Genomic DNA, 21,477 nt, shown 5'->3' with positions numbered 1-21,477 from the left:
GGGATGTTTTACCTAAAGTGTTGAACTCCTGAGCTTTATTTGCCTAGTGTCGAACTCATGGACTGTTATGACTTGTGGGCTGTATGACTCGTGGATGACCTCTATTCAAGTGACATGATACGAAAATGATAAAAGAACAGATAAATAAATGAATAGTGTGATGAATAAATGAAAGGTGCGGGACCACCTTTTGTAAGGACTAGTTTGCTTTACTTTGTTTTTCGATATCTCAGTCATTTTAAAACCGATTTTCATCAAATAAATCTTGAATACCTTTCAGAATTGTATGCTCTTTAAAGTCATAATTTACCGTTTGCAGACGAAACAAAAACCCATCAGTATAATCAATGTTAAGTAATGTTAAATGTAAAGAATGAGAACAATAGTTACGATAAAACTGTGCCAAGACTAAACCGTCTAAAGCTATGGTTTAGGGAGAAAAATAATGATATCTCCTTATATTTTAGGCTTTATTGCAATTTTTTACGGTAGGATGTTTTGTGATACAACTGACCTAAAGACATGCATCAACTGTGATAACTTGAACATTTTTTGATTCACCGTTCCCTTTGGTAAACAGTACCTTTAGTATTTTATAAGTGGTTTCTAATTATCACAAAAAAAATTAAAGTCTGAATCCACAATATCAACTAAAAGTATAAAAAAATCCCTTCAACTTGTATTGTTTTCATCACACAATGTGCTCGACGCGCATGTGGAGGAAAAAAGACAAAACTGTGTGTGTGTGTGTGTGTGTGTGTTTTAGTTTAATTTGTTTTGTTTTGTCTCTGTTTTTGCTACATCTTATACTAAAGGATGAGCGATTGCACGCGACAAGTAGATATTGTAAACACAGTCATTTGAACTTTCCCCGTCAATTGATTGATTTCTTTAAACTTTTTTCCTGACATTTTTTTCTCTTTTCTTTCTTCTTTTGCATGGGATATCACGTTTTGCTTTTGTTTTTGTTGTTTTAACCCACAGTAATTTTCTTCAAGGGACTTTCATATTTATTTTATTTCATTTTATTTAATTTTATTCCTTTTATTTCATTTTATTTTATTTTATCTTATCTTATTTCATTCTTTTTATTTAATTTTATTTTATTTTATTTCATCTTATTTTATCTTATTTTGTTTTACTTTGTTTCATTTTATTTTATCTTACTTTATTTCGTTTTATTTATGCAGTGTGGCTCCGGCAGTAATCGAGTACTGTTTTCCAGAGGGCTTAAGTATGAAGACGCGAGAACAAAAGCAAAAAACGCTGCGATTAATTTGCCTAAATTTATCATCTGACGTAGGAGCACAGCATCGAAAATGCCCCGCAAGCAAAAATCCTTGCGGAGATGATATCTGATTTCAAATCAGACGTTGAGGTCGTCTGTCATATTTATTATCCTCAGTCTATCACTCGGCCCGCATAGGGTGCAACCTAAAGAAGACGGACCCAGGCGAGGGGAACAGAGAAGAGACGATAAACAGCACTGCATGGGCAGAATCTTGATGCAACCTACCAGGCCCTTCCCGATACTAATTCAACGACGTCCCGATCCGTACTGCCCTACACGCCCCCCAAAATAGGGGGGAAATCAAAATTGTCAGATTTCGGATTCCGAGATCGTTAGAGAAGATTCACTAATGGTGATCTAAATCGGCCATCACGGTATTAAAAATGAGACGCACTCCTTTAACTTTGTTTTTGTTGTCATATCATATTGCATTTTATATAGCATATAATAAAAAATGCGAATGATTCGTTTAGCCTTAAGATTAATTTAAGCTGATATCCGACGACCTTAGAAATGAAAATGTGATGATTCTATAACTTGACACAAAGTTAGCTCTAAAGTGGAGGAGGGACCTGTGTCCCTGATTGTTCTGGCACAGGGGATTATGGCGTTTCCTAACAGTGTATAGTGTTTTTTTTTTTGTGTGTGTGTGTGTTTTTTTTTTTGGTCAATGTCTTTGTCGTCGTCGATAACAGCTTCTTCCTGATAAGTCTGCAAATTGACCAAAAAACACAATATCAGGTATGTTCGGCTATAGACGTCATCACCTGTCAAACCATGGATCATAATAAGCTGACCCGGAAGCAAAAAGGGAGGTAGCGTTCAGGGAGAAAGTCACATAGCATAGCTATGAACCAAGTCCCTGTGCTCAAACAGCTTCGGGCGTGCTTGTGTAGTTTATGGTTAATATGAAATAAGAGGATTTTTCAAATGGAGTCAGCCTTAAAGGGAAAATCCACAACAGAAATGAATAAACTTTAAAAGAAAGAGAAATATATTCCCTACAAAATGATACAAAAATGACAAAAATCGGACACTGTCGGATAAGAAATAAGGAAGATATGACATTTTGAGATTTTACATTTTTCGGAAAACACTTCTTGACCAGTCGTTATGAATATTCAAATCAGCAAGGTGATGATGTCATGCTCTCACAATGACTAAAATCTCAGATTTCAGCTGTATGAATACAGAATTTGCTTTAAAACTACCCAAAAATACAACAGAACAAATGTTCACTCTGATATAGCATTGGAACATGCTTTTATTTGTTTTTACTAGCTGAAGATAAACATTTTTTTTCCAAATTTTGTTTATGGAACATACATGAAAAATTGTGAAGGTGCATGACATCACCACCCTGGTCATTTGAATATTTCATAAGGACAGGTCAAGAAAGTGCTTTTTGAAAAAAATGTGAAATTCAAAATGCCATATCTTTCTTACTTCTTCTTGTCATTTTGTCATTTTGTATGGTTCTGTAGGGAATATTTTTATCTTTCTTTTGAAGTTTATTTGTTTTTGGAGTGAATTTCCTCTTTAAGTTAGTTACTCCTACAGATTCTTGAAGTAAACCTCCATTACAGTTCATATCTATGACACTGCAAAATGCTTGAAATAATTAAAAAAATATTCAGGTAAGCTGGTGACCTCACACAAATACTAATGAAAAGTTATCGCAATACATCACGCTACACTGGACGACAAATCTGCAATTATCATATCGTGATTTCATTCCATTTTATTACATATAAACTACAGAACGTTACCCACAGACTTAGTCCTTTAATTGTATTGGCCTTGAACTTGGTCCATGAAGTGCACATCTGATAACAAACTTGTAGAATTTCAGCCCCCCCCCCCCCCCCCGCCCCTAAAAAAAAAAAAAAAAAAAAAAAAAAAAAATGTGTCAAATTACAGCAAGGAAGGTACAATAAACTCGATGCGACTCGCGCTATCGTAATCACCATCGTTCGATTTCGTGTGACGCGCTGACGACAGAGACTAACGCTGACCATATGTGGATATTTTTATGAGGAAGTTCCCTCTGTAAAATGGGGGAAAAACGCCAACGATAGCAAACACATCTTCACGTCACATGGTCGAGATGTGCTAGTATTGTCACCTCCTATCGAGAGTTCAGTGAAGTTCCACCTGAGGCGGCATTAGCTTTTGCCATCTTCATATATCTTCGATATCCGAGGTGATAACTGAATTTTCACTCATCCATAGAAAACATGTGGAGTATCTTCCTTCTCCTAGAGAAATTTGATTGTCGTCATAGGAAATACTGGGAAGCAAAAAAAAGGGGGAATGCAGCTAAATGGGTCAGGCAAAATTAGATCAATTACGTTGAAGGGGAACTCGGGCTGATTTTCAGACTTTTACATTGGAACAACAATAAATTAGATATACCATGGACCTACATGGTTATACTGGGTACAGAGTTTCAGAATTTAAAGTGATTGGGATAAGAAATAAGGATGTTTTCAAAATGGATAACAAATCACAATGAACGAGGATAGTGACGTTGCAGCTTTACCGTAAGAATGCATGAGCGCATGGAAGCAGAACAAAAGAAGAAAGCATGCATTATATATTCTACGCAGGTGGCGGTATTGTAATGGAACACATTGCTAATTTCTGAAATAATGTGAGAATCCATCTCATGCTTTCTAATGGTGAGCCCCTTCTCATGCATTCTTATGGTGAAGCTGCTATCTTGTTCAGTGTAATTTGTTTTGGGTTTTCAGAGTATTGGTTTCTCTGCTCAAGGACTGCATTGTATTCCATAAATCTAAACACGGAGCTGTCGATTTATGTACTACATGAAGTGAAATCTTGAAAATCGCCTGGACTTCTTCTTTAACATGTGTTGCATTCTTTCCTCAAAATTTGTTTTTTTTGGAGTCAAAATTCTAGATCATATACAGGAGAAGCAAAACTGGCATGATTTGAACCATTCCATGTCTGGAAATCGTGCCTGGATGGAACGCAAGATTTCGATAGGATATATGGTAGGATATTCACGTAGATGAAATGTGGTTTTCAGCACGGATAAAATGTTTGGAAATGTTGACCGACACCAGCCATAGAGTTCAACTTGAGAGTAATGCCGGACTGTGTACCAAAGGCTCGGGGTGACCCACCGGAAATTTGTTACATCCGCATATTTTGTGAATTGTTCTCTGAAAGGGGTGGGGGAGGGGGCATCTTGAGGGAGGGGGAAGCAATGCAAGGAAGAAGACCGAAATTTAAAGATACCTAACAGCAGGTGTATAAAAAGGTGTATATAGGCCTACTATCATAATATATATATATATATATATATATATATATACCAAAATGGACTCAAAATGAAACTACCAAACAGTAGGTATATAAAGAGGTGTATACTATATATATATATATATATATATATATATATATACATATATATATATATGTGTGTGTGTGTGTGTGTGTGTGTGTAGAGAGAGAGAGAGAGAGAGAGAGAGAGGGGGAGGAAAGGGTACATGAAGGGAAATTATAGCCCACCAGCTCTATAAGACCCGTCGATTATTAAGAAATTGAAGCAACAAATCTTATTGTGAACAAACTGATGACATTTCAAATTCTTTTGTGAAAGGAAAAAAAACCCCAACAAACTATCAGTTATAACCTTAGGCTCTTTTTTTTCTTACATTTTTTTGTATATTGAACAATACAATCTGGCAGAAGGCATATGTCATTACGCGGTCTCATAATTATGATCGTAAATTGTAATAAACAAATTGTAAAATGTTAATGGTACATTGTGTACGTTGGGTACAATGAGTAAATCGGATAACAGTCCGAAATCAGATGTAATTTTTAACGTACACTGCATCGGATGCAAATCTTTCTCTCTTTTTTTTTTCTTTCCTTTAAGTTTCAGCAGAGTGCAGGTCTCACAACAGATAGGAGCTGATTATTATTCCAACGCAATTTCTCAAGAACTGAAAGGCATCACAAAAGTAGAATTTTTGAGGAAGCTGTTAATACGTCATCTAAATCTCTTGGAAAACACTTGGTGACAAAGTGCTTATTAATTAGTGAACTTCCCCGTTGAAACATGATACTTCCATTAAAGTATCGTGCAATCTGTCATTTATTGAGAAACTTGGCGTAAACACGTTTTTAGCCAAACTGAGAGTTTCACTGTTCATGATTTTCCCGTCTTTCTGATCAGTGTTATAAATCATTTCTCTGGTATTAAAATGTGAAATTTCCTTTGGCGCTATATATATTTTCCCTTAAGCCATATCGTGCGTGTAAGAGGCATTCTGTTCCTGTTATTATGACATGATGACTAGACAATGATTCCATTTAGATTAGCATTATAATAGCCCCCTCTCGTTTAGAAAAGGTTCTAAGAGAAGATGGTACATGCGTCCATGGGCCTACCAGTATTCTTTTTCCCCAAATTGTTTGGATAAATCATCAATTAGCGTATGTTATGGGGTTAATTGGACCCGGCAATCGCGCCCAACCACTCGGACATCCGAACGTAATATGCGCTACCTGTTTACGTGCAACGGCTGCCGATGCCTCGGTGGGAGTTGCAGCTGATTGAAAACTACCGCGCTAATTGTTGACTAGGGCGTGTGGGGATGAGTCGGCGACCACGAAACAATGCCTTGCCGTCGGGGCATGCCGTCGAAGGTACGCCGCCCAAAGCCAGCGAGGATGTAGGAGGGACGGAAATCATAGCGAAGGGGGTTTGTTTCTTTCGTGAGCTCGCAGGGACAGTGAGAGTTTAGGTTCGGAATCAACTTACTGTAAGCACACAAACACGTTCACATTCAAAACTTCTTGATCCGTTTCCTTCCCCTCTATGGATACCGTAGGTGATTTATGACGAATTGTGTCTAAATTGATGAGTCGTGAGGATAGCGCCATCGGCTCCACTACTAGTATAGGAAGCGTGCCTCTCGCAAGTTTCTTCGCAAACCGTACAACGCACCAATATTGCCCAGTTCCCGTCCCTCTAATTTCTGGCGTTTCCACTCAGGCGCGAGGGAGCTGGCGACACAACGGGGGAACACGCTCAGCAGTGGTCAATGTCGTAAATACCTTGGCTCAAGATGATGACCTCTTGTAAAGGATCAAAGTGGCGTCTCCTCGCTTTCTTGACTTGGACATTGCAACTGTGTTATGGTCCGACGCACGTGTCATGCAGTAGCTACAGGCTGGACCCCAATGGTCAACATGTGTGTTCGACCACTACACGGTAAGCAATTTCTTTAATTTCAAGGCATCTCACAGAACACCGATGTCCATCACCCTGCGGATAGTTGCTCAGTCGCAAGAGTCAGGGGGGTATGGTTGGAAAAGCGCTTTTGTGTTAGCCCGCGTGTCCAATACGTACTGCAGGGCGTCTTTGTACACACCATCGAAGTTGGTCGTTCAGTTGTTTGTTTTGTTTTTTGAATACCAAGCATTGTTATGCCTCTAATGTCTGAAAGTACCTCTAATGTCCAATCTTACAGCCCTCAGTGAATGCATTGTTGTTGGTGTTTGCTGTTATTTTTTTTCTCGTGGTGTTGTTGTTGTTGTTGTCGTTGTCGTTGTTGTTGCTGTTGTTGTTGTTGTTGTTGTTATTTTTCTTGTTTTAATAACTCTGATAGTTTCCGAATGGTGTGAATCACATGCAGATAAGGAATACACATTGCAAGCTTAAGTTTGAAGGAACACCACAGTACTGCAACACAGCGACTGGTAAACTGCTCTTATATTGGCACAATCATGTGATATGATTTTGTTCGACAAACAACTCCAAGAAACAAGGAAAAGAAATAACGAGAAATGAATAAGAGAAATAAAAAGCTGAATAATTTTTGGCTCTTTTCATTTGATACTTAGTTTTTGTCTTTATTTCTCCCAAATTTTCTGTCCCTTGCATTCAGTATATGATCATACAACTTGCACACATAATTCACGGTCCCATGTGCTTGTTTCAGTGTAAGTATTTGTGTTTTTTTTTTTTTTGCCTTTTCCCTAATTTTAAAAACATGCGTTGTTTACTTCATTTTATTTTTCTCTTCCATTTTCATTTGATATCTACTACTTCACTCTTTCGAGAGTGTGATAGCAGTTTGCACATTCAGCAATTAGGATCAAATCTACAGCTTCCCTCGATAAACTGACTCACTACGAAAGGGGGATTTAAGCAGTTTCGCAGTTGTTGCGAAGCGTCTAAACTATGAATAATCAGTTTTATGTGCATATGTCGTCCGACGATAATTACCATGACTTTGTGGGTAATCTAAGCTGATTTAGTCAGCAGAAAGAAAAGGCAGCCCCTCTGTAATGATGATGACTATTGTGGAAGCGAAAAACAAGGAATAAATCTAAATATTATAAAAGAGCCGGTTGGGTGGCAAATTTCCGATTCGTTTCAAGGGGGGTCAGGGCCTCGCGACGTATTAACCAATTGCGGTCCAAAGCTAAAGCATTTCAATCCTACTGGGAATCAACCAATCAGAAAAGAGCAGTGTTAACTCGATTACGATTTATTGCAATGAATTTGAACTAAACTGCTTCGTTTTCAGTGGAGAGGGGCTCATGCAGGTTATGCATGTTATGAGTGAATTGAAGAAGCGAAGATCAAATACAATGTGCCCTTGTATGTAAATGTGTAGGCTCTGTGGCATAATGGAAAACGTCAACAAGAAGACCAGAGTTCGAGCCCCGCCACCGGCATGCATTCTCAGGGAAAATGATCAGTAAGATGCAGATTTAAATCTCGGAGTAGAAATAGATACTTGGCAATGCCGATCGGGTAACGATATCTCGGAAGGACCTGCATGGGGAAGATGAGAGACGAAAGACGCAGTGCCCTTGATGAGAATGATACTGACAATGATGATAGCGATGATCACAATATGATTATCGTAAACATTAAAAATGAGTGTTTTGGTTAACACTGTAGGTGGTGGTGCGTGTAAAGTTGCACGGGTCTACAGTTGATGGTTGGGAGAAACAAATGTTGGTCAGGTTGAGATGTCTGTCTAACATCTTTTGATAACCTTCTTTATATAGTCTCGTTACTTTTCGCTTCTAATCCTTTCATCTTATTTTCAATTCTTCTTTGTCCTTCATGTATTCATATCATCATTTAGACAGTCTGTTCACTGTTGAATAGCAATGATGATTTCAGTGTGATAATGCCTATTGAAGAGGTAATAACAATGATCATACTAGAATGTTTTCCAATCGGAAGTCATGTTCCTATAGGTCGCTTCATAAGCTGTCCCATTTTCTTTTACAGGTCAAAATGGAATAAATTTGCACGTCCGCTGTACAGATATTAATCATGTTTACGCTTGATTTAGAAATTACGTCAGTTTGTAGATCATGCGTCTGGCAATTCATGTTTTGCCTGATTATTATGATTAGGATGAAATATTTCCGTTCTATCTATGACCCAGACACTGTAAGGAGTGCAAAGAACAAAATCGAAACAGTGATTACTCAGTGCAGCACGTCGCTAGCACCGGCAATCTGATCTGTTGTAGCCAGTTCTCCATCGGGGCTGATTCACTGGTGCTAAAAATGTGCCATCCAATACAACATTAGAAGAAATCGAATGAAGCTACTCGAGGCGAGGAAAACGAAACAAAACCCCGTCGTGTGAGAACAAAGACTTAAGTCAGTTCTTTTTATTTCATCTAATTTTGATGTTATTCTCTCCAATTGTTTGATTAGAATTGTTTCTTTTTTCTCTTTCACGTTTGCTTTGGGGATGGGGGCTTTATAGACGGACTCTGTCGCGTAGAATAGCAACGCTGTCTGGGCGGGGAAACATGATATCGCCTGGAGAATAAGCCTATTTATGATAGACAAATGCGCAGTATGACATGGCAAAACAATTGCTCTTGATATGTGTCGATGACTTAACAACTTTTTTTTTTTTTACATTAGTCCTTTAGGAAAAGAAAAAAAATGGAGCAGGTTTGGACAAAGGTTTGAACTTGTCATATTGATATTGCCGACTCGCGACATTTGTGTTTACGTTGCTATATACTGACCACAGGTGTATATTACTGCACCTTTCGTGTAAATATCTTTCGCACAGCCAAGGAAATTATCTAAAAGGCGTAATTTCATAATCCTTGACCCAGACGTTTGGACGATGGCGGGATCGGGACGTGATGTCCATTCGTCGAGCAAGGTCACTGCTCTTCTATGAGTACGGTCAACTGCGAAATCTCGATCATGACACTTCATTTTGGATGTTAAGGTCGATGAACTTTAACGAACCAAGACGAAAGTCCAACCAAAGCCTGTCTTCGTGAAAGGTTATACCACTGGCATGATCAGTGAATCGCAGCCTATATTTAAATAACTTAAAAACAAAAATGATACAAAAAATATAGTAATTTGATGAAACAGTGGCATTGGATGACGCATCAGTTTCCGTTTAAGATGACTGATATTGATATTCAAATTGTAATAACCTTCGTATTTATTCATTTATAACCCAAATTTCAACGATCTGCATGAATTTGTACATCGCTTCTTAGCTTGCCTAACTTCCTCCCTATAAACAACAAGGGCATTTATCGCTTTAACCATCTACCAGGCTCCGGAAGTTCCATTTTCCCCTGGACGTGACGCAAGAGGATATATTTCCAAGCACCTTCGACGATTATTCTGCTCTGTCTGATGATTCCGAGGACGAGGAACGCGCTGCTGGTCGACGATTGCCGCTGACACAGTAATAGATTCACTCATCTCTATACATATCGATGCCCTCAAACGAAGATATTGCTCCATGAATGATTGGATAAGGATCTGTTTTTGTTCAAACAGTAGGGCATTGGTATGAAACCTAGCTGGTGGCAACATCCTCGGAAAAGATGTTTTACTAACAAACCTCCTCCCCACCCATTACACGTGTTTTTAATGTGCATCCATTGTAATCCTGATTAGGGGTAATGATAACGAGAGCACTGAGAAACTTTTGGCGATTTCTTTTTTCTATCATCACAATCATGAGAATCAGTTTCATTACTATCGGGTACCATCATCTTCATCATAACGACAACACTCCGATAGTAGAAATAGCAGAAACATTGCCTCCAGTATCGTCGCTATGATTATCGTCATCTTTCACTCAAATTAAGTAAAATAATATCTGTTTTAGTACTTTACCTGTATAATCTGGAATACTCAAAGCATCAGTTTTGAATTCTCTCTGACTTGAATCCCAGTGATACTTGTATCGCCTAGAAAGTCAACAGTCCCCTATCGGAAAGAACACAGTGTCCCACAGTGTCTTCACAGTGTGTTCACATAGTCGACTATGTGAAAAGGCTCGAATTTAACAGTGTGAAGATGATTTCACACTGTGGTGTGGTTTTCACAGAGTGTTTATATAGTAATGCTTTGTGTGACATTGTGAATTAATGACTCACATTGGCCCGAATTCACGAAGGTGGTACAATTGAAATCATGGTTTAAACCATGGACAAAGACCGTAGTTTTGTATGGGGCGCCAAGTGTCGCATGGCCTATTTCGTTACGAAATCAGTCATTTCGTCGACGAAATATTGTCATTTCGTTACGAAATGATCATTTCTTCGACGAAATGACTGATTTCGTAACGAAATAGGCCATGCGACACTTGGCGCTCCATACAAATTGTCCATGGTTTAAACCATGGTTTCAATTGTACCACCTTCGTGAATTCGGGCCATTGTGTTCAAACTGTTAAAATGCTCGAATTTAACAGTGTGAAGAGATTTCACACTGTGTTCACACTGTGTTTCACAGTGTGTTTCTCACACTGTGTTCTTTCCAGCAGCGTCACCATGGCGTATTACATTGCATCGAGCAAAAACGTATTTGAATATGAATGATATTGTTGTTGTTGTTCTTTTTTCAATTTCGTGCCATTTTATTCCATCTAAACGTATTGTCACCACTTAGTGTATTCCAGTTTATTTTCATCTCAGTGTTTTATGTTTACTACTCATCCCTCAAAGTTACAAATGAAATGACCTACGTTTCTGTACTTCTTTTTGTGTGTGCTGTTCATTCAAAAAAATCATTATGATAATTAAAAAAGTATTCATAACTGATTTTCTGTTTGTTTGTTTGTTTTCTAGTAATTCCCCACTAGTAGTCGGTCACCAAACATCGAGACTCATGAATCAGACAGTGTATCACTGCTGCAGGGGTTGGTTAGCAAGTGGAAGAGAATGCACGAAAGGTATAGTGTTTTGTTTTAATTCTTTATTAACATACAAGTAACCCCCCCCCCCCGCCTTTTCCGGTCCTTAAACGTCCAATTCAATATGTTAAATTTGTACGTCACTTATGAAAATATGAGTTTGATAATCATTGACTTGTGTGTAAACAGCAGTGTTTTAAACGAGATTTATAGAGACAATCTAAAACATTATTTATCCGTCGGCCATTGAAATTCTGCTTCATAGTATTCAATAAAAAAGCAAAAACTACCAACATCTCGGTACATCGAACTACAGTATGTCCCAAAAAAAATTACAACGGGGCCCTCCGCAATGATATCTTTAGAAATAGTGAATCAATCTAAATACAAATTCAGGGTATGAAACTATAACTCATTGCCCACATCCTCTACAAAATTCCGTATTTCTCTTTGACCACTGAAGCAAATCGAGTGGGGTTCTCTGTAAGATGTGGGCAATGAGTTATAGTTTCATACCCTGAATTTGTATTTAGATTGATTCCCTATTTTTAAAGATATCATTGCGGAGGCCCCCGTTGTAGTTATTTTTGGGACATACTGTATAATATGCCTAGAATAACGATAATAATGATAATAATAATGATAATAATAATCATCATTATCATTATTATTAGCATTATTATTATTATTATTTATTTTCTATGACCCAGTATATCTATTTATCTATGTATCTGCCTGTCTTTCTGGCTACCATTATACATAAAAATATTCATGTGTATAATGTCATTTCTGTGTTCATGTTTACTTTCTTACGTCATAGCAATCTGCACATCGAGATGCATCAATGGAAAATGTTCCGCGCCCAATGTTTGCTCCTGTTTTCCTGGGTTCACGGTGAGTGATATGTGGAAACGGCCATCCTTGGAAGTTAATTGTTATGCCTTCTTTCATAGTCGGTGCTTCACTTTCTCACAAACCGGAACTTGGAGGATGACTCACGTATTATACATTAGACCCCTTCTCCGTTCTGATCTCACCTCCTATGATGCTTGAAGTAACTTTGAAGGAGGAAAGCAAGTTTATGGACCAGAAGAAGGTCATTATTTCGCACGATACGTAGAGGAAGGGCCTGACTGTGCGTCGGTTTTATGTTTCGCGGTAGTGTTGTTGTTAGTTTGATTCTTTGGCATTTTATCTTGTTCAGTTGTTCGGTATTACGTCGCGGCCAGCAGTCAGGCCAATAAATTACACATTACTGTGATTAGTAATGCGTCACATATCGGTATCCAGAATCGCCAAGCCTGCAAAGTAAACATCCTAATGAGAGCATCTTAAGCATTTTAACATCTTAGAAATAAGGAAGAATAATTGTACGGAACCAGACAAGAGAATTACTCATCAATAAAGGTCTCCTCCACCTGTATGATAGCGATGAAAATAATGTATGCATGCATATCATACGTGTAAATATATTCTTTTGAATACTTTTGCTTATGATTTTCATGTAGAAACTTTTTTTGGGTTCAAAATTATTTCATTTGTACAAGTGAGAAATAAAGCAAAATGGAAACTGAAACGCGATTAGCCCTTCACCTCAAATTCTGGGGGCGAGGGCTTAGAATAAACACGAAGTAATCACGTTTATACAGAGACTCAATAATGATAACAAGCAATTATACCAATAATTTCAAGACCCAGTTTAAGAGTGTGTGTGTGATGAATATGATTACGAGTGGCACTCGTATACAATTTGTTTATTTTTCATTTCATGAGATATATCATTGCAAATCTACAGTACTTCGCATGACTGCTTTTTGTTCCGTGTGCATCGATCATTTTTTTTCATTTTTTAGAGACAGAAGGGCGTTAACACTTCAACAATCCTTCTGCGTTTTAACCTCATTCAGTTATGATTGTTGATGATCATCGTTACTAGTCAGTCTGGTCGCTGTTACGATTCGCTGTTGCAATATAATCTAATATCCATGTACCGTGCCATGCCAATCGCATGATTCAGGGCACCACGTGCGAGAGGGCGTGTCCGCCAGGTCGTTACGGACCAAACTGTGAGCTCCCCTGCACCTGCGGATCGAGGGACTGCGACTCCGTCACGGGGCGATGTACGCCGGAATGCGAGCCAGGCTTCATGGGTCCAAGGTGCGTAGCGTCTTCTAAGCTCGTTCACGACTATTAATCACTTATTAGCATAATATTTGTTGGTTGTTGAATACTGCCGTCATATTTATCATTGTTGTTATTGGTATCATAATAACTTGTATATTTCTTCATTATTAGTAGCATTATGATTATCATTATTATATTCTATTATTATCATCGTCATCATTACTACTACTATTGCTACTCCTATTACCATTGATATTATCAGTACTATCATTGTTATGATTATCATCATTATCGTCATCATTGTGATCACAATTATCAGTCAGCTCGATTTAGAAAAAAAAATAGGTGTGGGAGAACGAGCATGTATTTCTTCTATGGGGCGCCAAGTGTCGCATGGTCTCTTTCGTTATGAAATCAGTCATTTCGCCGACGAAAGTGACCATGCGACACTTGTCGCCCCATAGTCTTCCACGTGTCCTTAGAAAACATGCTGAATTGCAAATGATTTGGATGCTACCTCTCTCCGTACTGGTACAAGCTTGATAAAACGAGACAGACCTTGTGAAGGCACGCCTACGCTGGTGCTGGTAAAGAACAAACAAGCAAACAAACAAACAAACAAAATAAAACATAAATTACAGGTGAGATAATATCACACTGCAGGATCATCCAACAGCGCCCCAATCCAATTTGGAATACTCGTGAGGTGAATCTTTTGATAAAAAAACGAAGGGAACTTTCATAAATGCTTTCCTTTCATCGTACATGCCCCAGTGCCAAGACGTTATTTCAGTCCCTATTATCACAAACTTCATGTACAGTGTAATATGTATGACCTTTAGTCATCTGCTATGTCAGCAGCTTTACTTCCACATCGAGTACTATACGTTCAGGGTCTGATATGCAGATAATGTTACAGTGAAAGAGACAATTAAGATGCTATCTTAATGTACTGATAAGCAGTTTTGTGTTATCATAACATTTTTCGTCGGTATCTTTGTCCATCACGACTGCAGCTGCAACATGCCCTGTCCTCCGGGGAGGTACGGCCCTGATTGCGTGGAATACTGTCAGTGCCCCCTCATGGTAGCCGGCGAGGTGCAGTGTGACCCACTGACAGGAAACTGTACAGAGCCTACTACTCGTCCCCCTACCACCGTCCTGGCATATAACTCCACATTGTTTGAGAGAACAGGTACGACAAGTTAGCGGGACAAGTGTTATAGAATCTAGTTAGAAGATGCTTTATGATGCTTTTGCATTTGATATCATCACTTCAACTACTGTTGACATTGTTCTTGTGATCATTATTAGTACAGTATCAGTACTACTGTTTTCACTACTGCTACTTCTACTTCTTATACTTCTTAATACTTTCACAACAACTACTACTACTGATAATGATAATAATGATAATAATAATAATACTACTAATAATAATGTTTCTGTTGCTACTGCTACTACTAGTTACTGCGTCTTCTTCTTCCTAAACCATATACTGTACTATATTAGATGATGATTAATAATAATGACGATGGTAATAATAATGATACTATTACTATCCGTCGTCACCATGAATATCGCTGCGATTGTCACCATTGTCATAAATATCTTATAACACATGTGGCGTGCCCAAGCCCAATAGCCCAGACTGATCGCCATAAAATTAATATTATAATATTGATAGCCGGGCCAGTTATTGTATTCACATTGTTTTTACATTTTTCTATATGCAAATCATTCGTGTCAACCGTGAAATCTAAATCAAAATCTTCTTAAAGGCATGAAAAAGAAAAAGTGACAGCTGTTGGTCGAAAGAAAAAAAGCTTATCATGTTCAAAGATTTTCGACTTTATGTACATGAATATTTGATCTACTTTTTGCGGAGAGCGCGGCTGTGCTCGCTTACCAGAGGCATAATGACTTGCCGCTGCCAGCTCGAGAAGTTGATAGTCGAGCGCCCCCATGTCTGGTTTAAAGCCAATGATGACGTCACTTCGTAATTTACCTGTGTAATAGTGCACGAGAGGGAATGTCTGGCAAGACTACTTACTCATATTTTACAATGAATGACGTCACTGGCTTGGTGTGCCTACTTTACCCACTCTAATTTGTGGTTGTTTTTTATTATTATTTTGACTGCCATAATACACGTTGTAAGCGATAGGGGTGATATGTAACAATCTAAACGTCCAATATTGTGGCATTCTTAATTCTTTAATGGGATTTTTTTTCTCCACACCTGCAAGTATTTATGTAAATAATGCAAATGTGACATAAAACACTTTCACCTATGGTGCAAATTTCATGTTATGGAGCATGCATTGACACTTATGTTTTACAAAGGCCTATGTAATCATATCTGTCTTCGTCCTGAAAATTTTATTTCTTACATCATTCGTCATTATTCAAAAATCAAAATCAAACTCAAGTCGACTCATTCCTTGACAAGCGAGTTGCACATTTCTCTAAATGTAACCTCACATGTTTTCCTTCTCCTTTGTTTTTTTTTTTCTTTACGTCAGTATATCTATATCAATGAATGAGAATTACTTCTAAAATGCTTTTGGTTTTATTTGTTGTTTTGATATTATTTATCGTTATAATTTTGAATGCCAATGCGTTTTAACGAATGTATGACATACAAGTATTATCTAGACCAAGAGTTGATCTGTTATTTATGGCGCCCTTTCAGACACCTTCCACGAGTTTTTCCAGTACGACACGGAAGAGCCCGCTTTGGATCACCCTAACCGGAAACACGCCATGGAGGTCAAAGCGATGCGACTAGGTATTTCCGGTGCCGCCGGCGTTCTTCTCATGTTACTCTCATTGGGTCTAGCCTACTACGTGCACCGGAAGTTCCGGAAACGAGCATGCATTTGTCTTCAAAGGTCAGTACATAGTGAAGGGGATGGGGTGGTTCGTAACTTGAAAAGTCATGTCATATTTAAAAGTGCTGAAGTACTGCATGTCAAACATTGCAAAGGATTGTCTTGATTTTCTTGATTATCGGATGTGTATTATATGAACTTTATTACCATTTTGTAATAAGTATGAAATGTAATCATTACATGATATACTCACTTATTCTTCTGCCAAAGAGTCACTCAATGAGGTATTTCCAAATATTCTACCCAGGCACATTCGTTTTGTGGAAAATGCCAAAGTCAAACACAGCACAATAACACACAGACACACGTTTTACTCCAAAATGAGATATAATCTGTTTTTAAAGTATTCAGTTGAAAATATATTTGTAAGTACTAAAAGTGGGTTAACCATCTTTACATCATTCATGGACAACGTGGTAATGAGTTAATTTTCAACTCATGCTCATTTTTTTTTTTTTTTTTTTTTTTTGTTCGAGTAGAAAATACGTTTGACACGTTTTGGATCATCTCCGCCAGGAATGATGCTATGCCAATGCGTCAGGAATTAGGTACATGAGTTTTTGGTGAAAGTAGATACTCCATTGTCCCCTCATCAAAACATAGTTTAACGAATCACCGTAATATACAATATAACATTCCTTAATACCTTATTTCTTATCGTTCATTACTATTGATTTTATGATTTCTTGTCAGGAAACGGATAAGAACGGCTATGTTGACGCAGCAGAGGGATCGTATTGCAGGTAATGAAGTTACCGAGATTTTGTCTTCACAATTCTAATGACCTTCACGTTAAACACAAACGGACACACATATTTTTAAAAAAAAATATCAAAAAAAAATCAGCCATTATACTTTGAACAGTAGATGGCACCATCAATATTGTTCGAGAGGTAGACTTGATGATCCTGAGAGTATATTTTTACACTTTTAGATCTTGCTTGGTAATTATCAACTTATAACGAGAAGAATATTTCCGAGGTGATTTGAAATCTGAATAAAGGAATTTTAATTACCGAGGTCCGACATTATGGAATATATACACTGGCAACATTGTATACATCAGCAAACGACCTTTAGCGATTTTAAAAGTAATTTAAATGTGTATTTTAAACCATAATGATTTTGTGCTCCCCTCGCTTTAAGTATATGATGAATCTGAGTATGAAGTCGTTTTTGCTTTTCTTTTTCTATAAATACATCGCTTTTTTATTATAATTTTTATTTTTGCTCTCCTTCATCTAATTCTTTGTGTGTTATTTTATACTTTCATGTAGGGCCTACATTATGTATTATGTTTTGTTATATGTGATTTTTACCTCATGCGTGGACACGAGGAAGAACAGCCATGTTGACTGAATCATGTGGTGTGTTAAAATGAATGAGCTGAAATTAACATTTGTAATGTTGTTTTTGTAGGTGTTTCCCATCAGCAGCAACGAGACAGACGAACGCCGAGGGCGCACTTCCCAAACCCATATCTACCTCACGCCATGCCGTATCGACTCCCAAGTCTCTGTAACTACACTGGTCTTAGGCACACGAGTCAAAGAGCGGCTAGTGTGTTTTTTGACCCGCTACCGGGGACGGTAGAAATCAGCAAACCAAACATGGCTGCCGTGAAGCCATGCACGTCGCCGACAGTCACACCGGAGGAGACGATATACGAGGTGCGCCCTTCTCTGGTTGCAAAGGGACGCAAGGACCAGAATATGTCGAGCGGGTACATCGAAAGCAACACCCTCAGCTCCATCTCCAGAGTTGTGCAAGGATGCGAGGAGGACGTTGATAGTGTCACGACCAGTGTCGCTTACAGTCGTAATCTCGACGACGAAGCCGAGGAGGAAGAAGACTACGATTACCCTTACGCCGACAGTGCGAAAATTGAGATGGGATACGATCAGTTTCAGACGCAACGATCTCGTCCAGGTGACCACGAACACGAGAATTCAATATACGCTGTGGTGCTTGAAAATGAAAAGGCAATGGCGAGCCCCACGGACAATACACACAGCGTTTCTTCCCGTTTCCAAGACAACGCTCGCGATAGCGACATCCTGGCAGATGTTGGTAATCATGGCCGGACGCATACGGATCCACTCCCTTTGCCCAGTCATTTCGCTGCTCCTCCACAGGATGGCACGTACACGGCCTTGATAGCGAATCCCCGATGTAGAAACGACGACAGATCAGCCATTCCTGAACGGACTCCAGGGAGTGGCTGCAGCTCCACGGCCCCTTCCCCGAAAGTGGTGACAAGGACTCCCTCTGCGAGGGTTCCTCCCTCAGTCGCGCCCCCGCGTGACACCGCTCTCCCTTTCCAAGGTATCGTCGCCACTGCGTCCTCGAGGAATGAGCGATGTCGCATACACAGCACACGGGGTGTCACGTCATCGAACGGCCTGTCTCCTCGTTCCAAGGCTGGCGCTCAGCCACGTAGACTCAAACGGTACACAACAGCCATCCGCACGTTCTCTTCCTTGCGACAGGCACGACGTCCGGCCACCAAACGAAAGTCGCGTCCCTCCATCGAACTCCGACAAACCCCAACTCCAATGACGCCTCCAAGAATAAAGTGAATCGTAACATTCCACCACTATCGCCCGATCCGACAGGCGATGTTAGCATGAAGGACCCAACTGGTCAAGGAGGACTCGTGCAGAATCCGCGATACGTCAACGAATGTGTAATGTCTCCAAAACAGAAGCCTAGAGAGAGGACTCGATCGCGCACGCCAGCCCTTCTGCGAAGGGCTAGGCAGGCGCTCCCAATGCCTGGCATTCAACACAGCGATGAAAACGATAGACTGTACGATGACATACTGCCACTGGACAAACGCCAAAGATACTTGACTGTGATGCCAGTGACAACAGCGACATCATTGGTTAAAATGATGGTCGTTTCTTTGATCAAGTATTTATATCCAGTATCCAGTATTTGTCATAATTATTGTACGCGTTTAAGTGACGTAAAAGTACGTTATCTGTGATTGTTGTCGAAATGATTAGTACTTAGTCCCCCCTCCTCTTTTTTATAGGCCTACAATATGACTTCTTCGTATCCCCCAGCTGTTCATCAGTTTTAAAGTACCAACTACAGACTGTGACCCTCTGAAGCACATGCTGTTATTCTGAAGCACATCCCCTTCAAATATTTACACAAACTCAAATATAACACGCATGCAAACATTATTATGGTATAGGGTTTCTACATGATAATCATGGGAAATTTTAAGCGCCTCTGTTTTTATAGAAATCACGTTTTTGTTTTTGTTATCAAAAGTCTGTGTTTTATCTATATTTGTAATTGATTTTTAATGTTTTGATCTTACGTTCAAATTTGTTGAACACCGTATATTTCCTTCATTTTGTTCAGAATATAGACTAGCAAGTGACATGTCGTAACAAACTTTTTTTAACTTACGTAATGCCATTGATTTGTATTTCACAACTTAATTTCGCTCTCATAAATAAACCAACGTGAGAGGAAGAAAAGACCTTATTCGATTGGTTTGTTTGTTTGTGTAGTGTTGTTATTTTGTTTGTTTTGGGGGAGTGACATTGAATGTTTTGGTTAGTTAATGTGGTAATCCTTGTAGTAATTTTACTTTTCAAATCCTGAAATGCAGTGCTTTTTTTTTCTCTCTCTCTCTCATAAAGCCTACCTGAGCTTTCAGACAAACTGTTATTGTTATTTGTCTAAAATATAGGCCTATATATTTTTCAAGCTGTCATTGATAATCATTACCCCACCCCAATTATAATTGACAATTTTGTATCATAGTTTTGCCCTGACTCTTGTAAGCCAATTGCACCCGATATCATTGTACAACGTGAAGCCAAGCTGAGTAAAGCAAATCCTACTGGAAAGAACACAGTGTATCACAGTGTGTTCACAGTGTGTTCACATAGTCGACTAAGGGAAAACGCTCGAATTTAACACTGTGGAGAGATTTCACACTGTGTTCCCAATGTGTTCACACTTTGTTTCACATTGCATTACTCACATTGTAACAAACAAAGAATTTGGTCCTTTTAAACTTAATGAATCATGGTATCAGTAATGACTTTTCTTATTTAAACAGTGTGTCTGTCTATCTGTCTGTGAAGGGTGTGCATGGGTGTACAGGTATAATTATAAAGTTAAAAATTTCTTTATCCACTCGAAACATCCAAACACAAAATGGAAACTCCTCGAGCAGATATATCTTTATTTCATATACGTATAATTCCATTTGCATAGAACTCTGATTATTTAGCATGATTATGATACAGTATGGCGTACGCATGGTTATAGTACTGATGTAGGTTTGATGTATCTGGATTTCCCTATTATTTACATGAAATATATTTCTCAACAATGAACGACTACCGCAACAGTAGTGTCTTTTGGCCAAAATGTTCGTCCAAAGAAGAATACTCAAAATATAAATGCAAGATATAAAAACATAGGACATTATTTACATTCGCATTTAGGATGTAAACATGGATGATGTACGATCTGTTCAAAACGGGGAAAACTTTGAAAAACGTATGAAAATAGATAATGCATGTTCACGTCGTTGTTTAAAAATATACCTTATGATATCATGCACTATATCAAGCAACACGTACAGCCTACAGTGTACACTTCATGTTTGCGGCTGTTTGTAGTACATGTATGGTTGAGACATGCGAGTCTTGTGCAAAACTGAAATGAAGAAAAAATATATAAGGGCATTCATACAATGTGAATTATTTAGTTCTACGCAGCCACCATTTAAATGAAGTTTCTTTTTTTTAAATTTCCATTAAGAAAAATACACTTGTTTTACAGGAACAATAATATTGTGATAAGATTCAACATGTTACGGCAGTTTTGTTTCCACGACAATAACATGAAGAAAGCATTGCCCTAGCATCATCTCCCCTCAACCCTCTACTGATATCAACCTGAAGAACCTGAAGAAATTAATACAAAAATTGAAATAA

General features: G+C 38.5%; 1 pseudogene; it reads left to right on the top strand.

Moving 5' to 3' along the window:
• Positions 1-7,966: 7,966 nt before the first annotated feature.
• On the top strand, positions 7,967-19,894 carry LOC139734890 (uncharacterized; annotated as a pseudogene).
• The last annotated feature ends 1,583 nt before the right edge of the window (positions 19,895-21,477 follow it).

Source organism: Diadema antillarum, unplaced genomic scaffold, assembly GCF_040938485.1.
Source record: "Diadema antillarum isolate AM-2024a unplaced genomic scaffold, OU_Dant_1.0 seq00000550_RagTag, whole genome shotgun sequence".
Classification (NCBI taxonomy): Eukaryota; Metazoa; Echinodermata; class Echinoidea; order Diadematoida; family Diadematidae; genus Diadema; species Diadema antillarum.
The sequence above is the reverse complement of the archived record's forward strand: the minus strand, read 5'-3'. Positions and strand labels throughout refer to the sequence as shown.